Source organism: Atractosteus spatula, chromosome 6 (genome assembly GCF_055471065.1).
Source record: "Atractosteus spatula isolate fAtrSpa1 chromosome 6, fAtrSpa1.hap1, whole genome shotgun sequence".
Classification (NCBI taxonomy): domain Eukaryota; kingdom Metazoa; phylum Chordata; class Actinopteri; order Semionotiformes; family Lepisosteidae; genus Atractosteus; species Atractosteus spatula.
In genome coordinates this window covers 7,287,979-7,296,448 of record NC_142711.1, presented here as the reverse complement: position 1 = coordinate 7,296,448, position 8,470 = coordinate 7,287,979, and positions in this window count along the sequence as shown.

Here is an 8,470-nt window from a genome sequence, read left to right as displayed (position 1 = left end):
GATTTGGAGGCTGAGGGGGGAAATTTGGCCCTGACACCAGGACAACTCCCTACTCTTATCGAGAAATGCCTGGGAATCTTTAATGACCACCGAGAGTCAGGACCTCAGTTTAACGTCCCTGTCCCTAACCCTAACCCGAAAGATAGCACCCACTACAGTATAGTATAATGTCCCTCTCACTAAACCGGGGCATTAGGACCCACACAGACCCTCGCTGGTCCCACTAACACCACTTCCAGCGGCAACCATAGCTTCCCAGGAAGTCTCCCATCCAGGTACTGACCAGGCTCACACCTGCTGAGCTTCAGTGGGCTGCCAGTTGTGAGTTGCAGGGTGATATGGCTGCTAACTGACTTTATTCTTTGTGAACTGTATATCCTAGCCTAACCTCTGTTTACTTATTGATTGTTTACCCATGTGGTCTAGAAGATGTAAATGATGTATCAATATTTGAGTATAAAGAAATCTCCAGGCTCCCTCCAGGCATGTTGTACTTAGTGTTGTACTTAAGAAAAGAAAGGTTATTCACGGCCACAAAACTCTTTTTACAGTTGCTCAAGACAGGGGTGATACCCATTGACTGGAAAATCGGTAATGTAACACCCATCCATAAAAGAGTGACAAAACTGAGTAATTATACACCAAAAAGTCCGACTTCTATTACATGTATAGAAATAGAGGATAATCTTTGTGATAATAGGATTCTGGAGAATATCCCACAAGTATATAGAAAAGGCAAGTCCCATGAAACAAGCTTGATAGGGTTCTTTAAACAACATGTGTATTTATGTTTTCAGAAGACTTTTGATCAAGCTTCTCATAAAATTACCAAACGTCCCTAATTCCCATCTTTAAGGCATTAAACTTCACAGTATCTTGTTAATATACACATAAAAATGAGTGAGGCTTTTCTAAAATAATTTGATATCTAGGCAACTGATACTTCTGCAATATAATAATAATTCCTATTAACTGTCAGTTACTCGTATAGATCTGGGTGGTTTATTACTAGAATTACTGATTATTCGGGCTGTGGCTTTAACTACCACTAGGGTGTGCTAAGCAGCAAGCATACTGCTCTTTTTAGCTCTAGATATATTGCTTTGCAAAAGCCTTCTCCCCTTCCAAAGATGTTCCATTTTGTTGAATTACAAATGATGTATTCACACTTTTTAAAGTGAATATTGTTTAATCAAAACATGCACTTTTATGGGTGAATGAAGTAAATGTAAGCAATAACTGCAAATAAAACCCCCAAACTAAAATGATTGCACAAGTGTGCTTTTGGCAAGCCTTAATTTGTTCATGTGCACAGAGTTACTTTGCCAATGAGTTGAGTGGCCTCTGTGTATAATGACAGTGGTTTACATAATTCCTGAATACATAAACCTGTCTGTGTAAGGTTCCTTGGTGAGGTACTGAATTTCAAACTATTTCAATGATGAGCACCAAGGTGCTTTCAAAACAACTTTGGAAAAAAAAGATCAGGAGAAGGGCATAAAAACTCAAACTCCAGGGCCACCTTTCCCAGAAGCCAATTGACCTAGTAGTACACTTTTGGCTTGTGGGAGGAAACCAGAGCACCTGAAGGAAACCCATGCAAACATGAGGAGAACATACAAACTCCACCCAGACAGCACCCCAGGTCCAGAATTGAACCCAGAGCCCCAGAGATGCAGCAATGACAACCACTGTGTCCACCACTAGACCACTAGACCACTCTTCCTTTTGTTTTTTAACAAATTACTCCTGTTTTTTTTCTGCCATACAATTTGTATTCCTTCCCAAGGTTAGCAAATATTTGGATTTTAAACCTTCTCATTTCCTTTTTAAGGACATATTCTTCAAGTAGATTCCATCACAGCTCACTCCCTTGTTTACTGAACAGGTGTGCACATTTTAAACAAATCAGGTAAAGCTTTTTTATTACATGCAATGCTGTTTTTTTCTCCCAGAAAACTGCCCATTACGCCAGTTAATTTTGCTGACTCTGTAAAATCGAATAATTGAAAAAAAAATGGACAAAAGGAAGGCAGATATTCTTTAGCATTTTATACAGTTCTCAAGAATGTAAGCGTAAATGAATATTAAATGAAATATTTAGTTAAAAGACACCCAGAAATGTCTGCTTAAGTCAATATTAGAATATAAATATCTTCATGTTTAAGTATATGTTGTTTTTTAACACAAATATGTCAATATACAACTAAACTTTAGTTTTATAAATAATTCTTATTTTGTTTTGAGAAATGTATTAGGCCAGTTGTATTAGGTATTTAATATTGGTGAGGGAGTGAAATATCACCTTATAATGAAATGAGATTAAAAACAACAAACATTTTTGACCTCTGTAAATTAAATCTAGCCTAACTACTCCTCCTTAGGGGGAAAAAATGTTTGAAAACAAACCAACTCCCCAGTGATAAGAGTGTCAAATTCTTGAAAACCTTATTTCTTGAATGGGGGAAAGATGTCTGGCACAAGAGAAGACGAAGGAGCAGTATAAATCTGATGATTGAATAGCTGTGTTTGTTTAAACAATCAAACAAAACAGTCATTTATGGTTGTACAATTCAGAGCAAAAACAGAATTTTATGCTGCTCTGCACTGCTTAAACTACAGAATTCAAGAGATGTTTCAAAAAGTAATATTCTTATGCACACAAAAATATGTGAAGTCCAGAAAATATTTATATTTGTAATGGAACATTTAATATTCCTTCAAATCAAATACGCAACCCAACAATATTTTTTCTGTGGGGGGGGGGGGGTTGTTGGGTTATTTTTGTTATGCATGTTAATCAATATCATAATTTAAATAATTAACTTCACTCTTTAAATTTGGATTGTTTTCTGAGGGTAAATTTTTCATCTTTTAATCCTTTAATCTCATGCAGTATTCCTTTATTAGGTGGTAAATCCATTACCCTTGTTTTCTGTCTGCAATATGCTACTGTATGTTGAATTATTTCTGAGGTATATTTTATGTGGAAATTTTGTAGAACACTACACTGTGTGTAATACTACATTGTCCCACACTTGCATTATCACTTTGTGTAAAGACGAGCCTCCTCCTTTCTGACTGGAGGATCTCATCCAGCAGTTTCTTGAAAGAAACCAGGGAACTGGCTTCAACAACATGGCTGGGTAGCTTGTTCCATACTCCCACAACCCTTTAAAAATATAGTACCTCCCCACATAGGAACTTCAATAAACAATCCCTGGTTTAGGAGACCTGTACTTTATCCATTAGGCTAGTGGAACTACCATGTTATTAATCATGTTAAGGCTAAAGGGTCTCTGTTGCTGTAATATAGAGATAACAGGATTTATGGACAAGTAACTTGTATTTTTTAGTTAAAGTAGCTTTGATGATCTCTGATGGGAGAACACAGGTTTTTGGGTTTTACCAGTCACTGAATGGTAATCTTATAACATATTTGCATCATTTTTAAATACGGTAATTAATCATTACATTTCTAAACTGTTCCAAAAGAGATGTCAACTGCATCCTTGTGCCACAGAACTATTTTAAAGGGATTTGTTTTTAAAAAACTAAGCATTTTTGTTTTGCTTATCTTCCAGTACAAATAATAACAATAATACTAATCCCATGGGGGCAGGTTATTTATGGTCTTGTGACCCGAATGGAAGAGTGTTCACATGACCCTAGTTATTGACCTCACAGTGTACCTCCCCCAATAGAGCTCAGGAGAAGACACAGGCAATTATTAAGTCAATCACAGGCAAATCAATCAATCGCAGTTTACAAGAAAAATAACGCTTTCTTCCCATTTTTAGGAAGGAAACCTTGTCACGCACACTTGCTAGATTAATTATTTAGGATTTAGAGACAAAATAATAAAGTATTAATTACTTTAATTACTTTTTTCCTTAGCCAGCAGCTATATCATCCTGCAGCTCTCAATTGGCTACCCACTTGGTACCTGCATGGGAGACCTTTTGGGAAGCTATGGTTGCTGCTGGAAGTGGTGTTAGTGGAACCAGCAGAGGGCGCCCACCCTGCGGTCTGTGTGGATCCTAATGCCCCAGTATTGTGGAGGGGACACTATACTGTAGTGGGTGCCGTCTTTCAGATGAGCCGTTAAACTAAGGTCCTGACTCTCAGTGGTCATTAAAGATCCCTGGGCATTTCTCGATAAGAGAAGGGAGTTTTCCCGGTGTCCGGGCCAAATTCGGCCTTTACTGTGGCCTCCATGTGTGATTGTCTTGCACTGGCCCTGTGATCGACTGGCGCCCCGTCCAGGGTGTAATCTGCCTTGCACTCGTTGCTTGCCGGGTAGGCTCCGGCTTCCCGTGACATCATATGGTATTGTAGCTCCCTTAGTGCGTGCTCCATTTTCTTGCAATCGCTCGCTACCTGACTTCCTAGCTTGTTCCCTGGTTTATGGTTTTTGTCTTTGTGATTCGGTTTGGTAACTCTCGGTATTTACTGGCTTCTCGTCTAAAGATTTGTTCTTTTGTTGCGGATCCACCTAAGGTTTTCTTTTGAGCCCTGCACAGGGTCTATACCTCCTCTTCTGCTATTAGTGACACTCATGAGGTGTAAGCACTTAGAGCATTATCGGCTGTAACAAGATGGACAGATTTTTAATGGACGCTGTGGCAGAATGAACAAATTCATTAACCAAAAAGTAGGAACCCACCACACTTCGCCCTAGCTAGTGTCTTGTTTTCCCTTATTCACAAATACAGAACTTGATATTTAAATTAAATGCTTTTCCATTGATGGTGTACTTCTTCTTCCATTCCACTTCATGCACCATAAAATATGGTTCACAAGGACTCATGCCACCTGAGAATGCTATGTGTTTGAGGATGTGTATAGAGTTATTAGATCTAGTGAGATTTGGTTTCACCCGCCTGTCTGATGTCCAGCGCGACAGGAGGCTGGGACCCCCTGCAGGACGAGGGGAGACCAAGGGGCAGCTGCCCAGGTGGAGGCCTGGGTGGAGGAGGAATTTAGGAAACAAAATGCAAACAAAAAGAGAAGCGTTTGCTTAAGACGTGTCTAGCTTTGAGAAGTAACATCAGAAAGGGTTCTGATTTAGAACAGCTGGGATCACAGTGGCATGGTTAGTATTGTCTCTCTAGAACTTAAGTTATGAACTTCCATTTTTTAAGACAATGGAGTAACTGTGGGCGTCATTGAGCTAGCTGTAATACATCTCAGAGTTGACAAAGGTTTTGGGGGATGTAGTGGCATTTCAATATTGAAAGTAGCCAATCTGTCAAACAAAATTAAGAAATAACACCCCCCCCCCCCCTCAGGTCTCCGGTGTTGTATTGTATCTTGTGATGACAAACATGCATTACAAAACATAAGATGCAGTAAAATGCAGCCATCGTATGTGATTGACATACTTCTTGTCTGTACAGCTTCAATTTCCTATTTAATAAAATGAAGTGGTTCAGGAATGGTATCAACACCTTGTGAAGGTGTTTAACCCCAGGGCTTTAAAATGTGGGGGAAATGGCAAAGGGTGAGTTGAATATAATATTTAAAGTTTGAGATGTTTCATAGGACAGAAATGCACTTGCTGCTAACTCCATTAGGGGAGACCTGTCAAGAATGTGTGGGCCAGGCAAAAGGAATTTTGTGCTGCTTTTCTTTACTCCCAGTGCATGGCCATGACTCACAAGGACATGGCATTCCCAGTTGTTGTTGCCACCCATTGCCATTCAAGCTGAGTCCAGATCTTACTCCTAACCTCAAACGCCTGCAAGCAAAGGGCAGTCTCATTAGGAAATTAATTAGACTTTTATTATCATTTCCTGGCGCATTTGCTTTTCGTCTACAGGAGAAGTTCACAGCAGCCCCCCTGCCTTGCCTGTTTAATGTTAACTATTTAGTCACGTCAATCACTGAATTATTGTGACTAAAGGAATATTCTGTGTCTTTCTCGAGGGCTGGGCCTCTGGAATGTTTACTGAGTTGCAGACAGTAACTTGGACAAATTCCTTTCCCCGCTGTCACAAGTTAATTTTGATGGGCATGGGGAGAAAAGAGGCCAGCCCAGCTGATCTCCTGTGTCCATAAAAAGCAAGTGTAGCACATGTATCAGTGAACCCGTTGAATGTCACTGACTTCACTGAAAAAAAACATGTTATGGACCAATACCAATATGAAATACTATTTTCCAAATTTTTTTTTTTACTAAATGGTGTTTTTAAACAAAAGTTTAAAATTAGGACAAATTTCTAATCTTGCCCACTTTGTCTCTTGTTCTTTAATTTGACCTTCTGAGCCCCCTCCTTTGCGCTTCGTTCTTGCACCCCTTCCTCCGCCCCATCTTCACCCCCAGAGCGGCTCCCTGGCTCATTCCTTGTGAAGAGAGAGGGGGCCTTGTCAGCCTTGTCCCTCAGCAAGGCTGCTTTGCGGCTCTTCCTGTCTCATGGCGATGACGATATTTATTTTCACTTGACTACCTCCATCCGATGAGCGCTTTTTGTTAGTAATTCATGTACTGTAATTTTGGTTAAGGCCTTCTATAAATTGCCCAAATCAAATGTGATTTGAATGCAATTGATTTGTTTGGTTGCTGCATTTCCTCCTTTACATAACTGACCTACAAATAACCTGATGAATATGAGCAAAACCTGGTGGAAGTAAATTGGTCTCCTTTGAAGTATCAATCACAAGCACTCAAGCAGAATTCAGGTGGTTTGCCAGTAGGAAAATACATTTTGCATCTCACCACAGAGGGAGGAAACTGAAAGGTACAGGGTAAGAGAATAAACTATTTCCACTTAATTTAACCTCTACTTCCCTGAAACTACTCTCACAAATCTCACTACTTCTAAGAAAGAGAAAAACAGTGTCAATCCCATCATAAATTGCAATAAATTGCATGTCCGCTTCAGCTCCATGTCTGCTCCCTGTGTGGGTACCCAGAATAAAAATCGATTTGTTAATTGTATGTGGCAGGATGCACAAAAAAAAGAGGGAAATGATTCAGTATATAAAGAGGGCAAAAGACAGCTCAATTACGTAGGAAGAAAGCCCTGCAATTGAACATAGCCTCTATGCAAATAAAACATACAGTATGTGTAGTACAATACAATCTGTGTAAACCTCCACAGGGTGGTTGCTCAGAGTGTGATTTGAAATCCCACCTCAGCACAAGAATATATCCCTGCTTGGCTTGGGCTACAGTGGCACACGGCTGTATGTGGCAGAATGTCTGAATCTAAGTGCTGACAGACAGGAGCAGGTGCAGCAGCACAGGCCGACATCAGAGCTCTGACCCCACAGGTCTATTAATCTAGCTCTAATGGCTGCCAGATAGAACAGGGTTAATTAAGGAACTTCCAAGGCACACAGAATGTGCTTCAGGTGAAAAGGTGAGGAAGGAAATTTGCTGACGCAGTACAATCGGAAGCAGCTGTCCCTTCAGCTTTGAAATGGAACAGCGCTAGCCTGTATAAGTATTATCGAGTACTATTTTGGAAACATTTCATGTGTGTGTGCGCGCCACTGTTTAAACAGTATTAAGTTCAAGTGGTGTATTATCGTTACAAAGGGCACAGGCCTTTAAACAACCTTTGCAGTTCCTGGCCTCCAAAAATATTTTAACAAACTAATGGCTCAACATAAAAAAAGCTCATTTTGTGTAATGTGGGTGTGTGTTGTGTGCTTAGTCAACTTAATTTGTATTTAGAAATTATATTATACTGTGTCTGATTTGCAAAATGAGAACTTCCTGCCATAAGGCTTCAATGTCATATTATCAATTTAACTTTTCCAACGTTATTTTAAAGTTTGGAAACAGCTAAAAATTATTCTAGTTCATTTTACACAGAATGGATGCAATTTTGCATGTTCTATTTTTTGTCTGAAGTTAAAGAAACAATTAGTGTTTTACAGTTCTTTATAATTTAATCTTTAATCTTTACCACCTTTTGCGTGTCGCACTTGTGCTTTGCATTTAAGGCTCACATATGCCAAACTATTTTATCTGCAACACAAAATATCATCTCACTCTGGCTTCTGATACACCTTTGTGAGCTGCAGTAAGTATACCAAAACTAAAACCCAGGAAGCATTACTATAGCCCATACAGCCCATTCATTCTGTTTCACTTTTTATCCATCTTCAGGCTTGATTGCTGTTACTCCATGGCTGTGATGTCGCACAAGTGACAAAAACAATTGAGTTGCACTTAGAAAAAGCAATTACAAACCCTGACCCAGAGTGTCTTCTAAAATGGATATGTTGGTTTAATCATGAGACGATCTCAGTGAGTTTTAACAACAAACACCGAACTGGAGCACCAGAGAAAATCATCTCCGGGTACAGAAACATATTTTAATTTTCCATTTACTCATCACAGGAGGTTCAGTTCTGCAAAACTCTCGCTCAAACACAAAGGACCTTACATTTCCACATTATTCTAAACGTGTTCAACTCATCTACCATCAGGATGGCATTCTGTGCCGAAAGCTCTGAT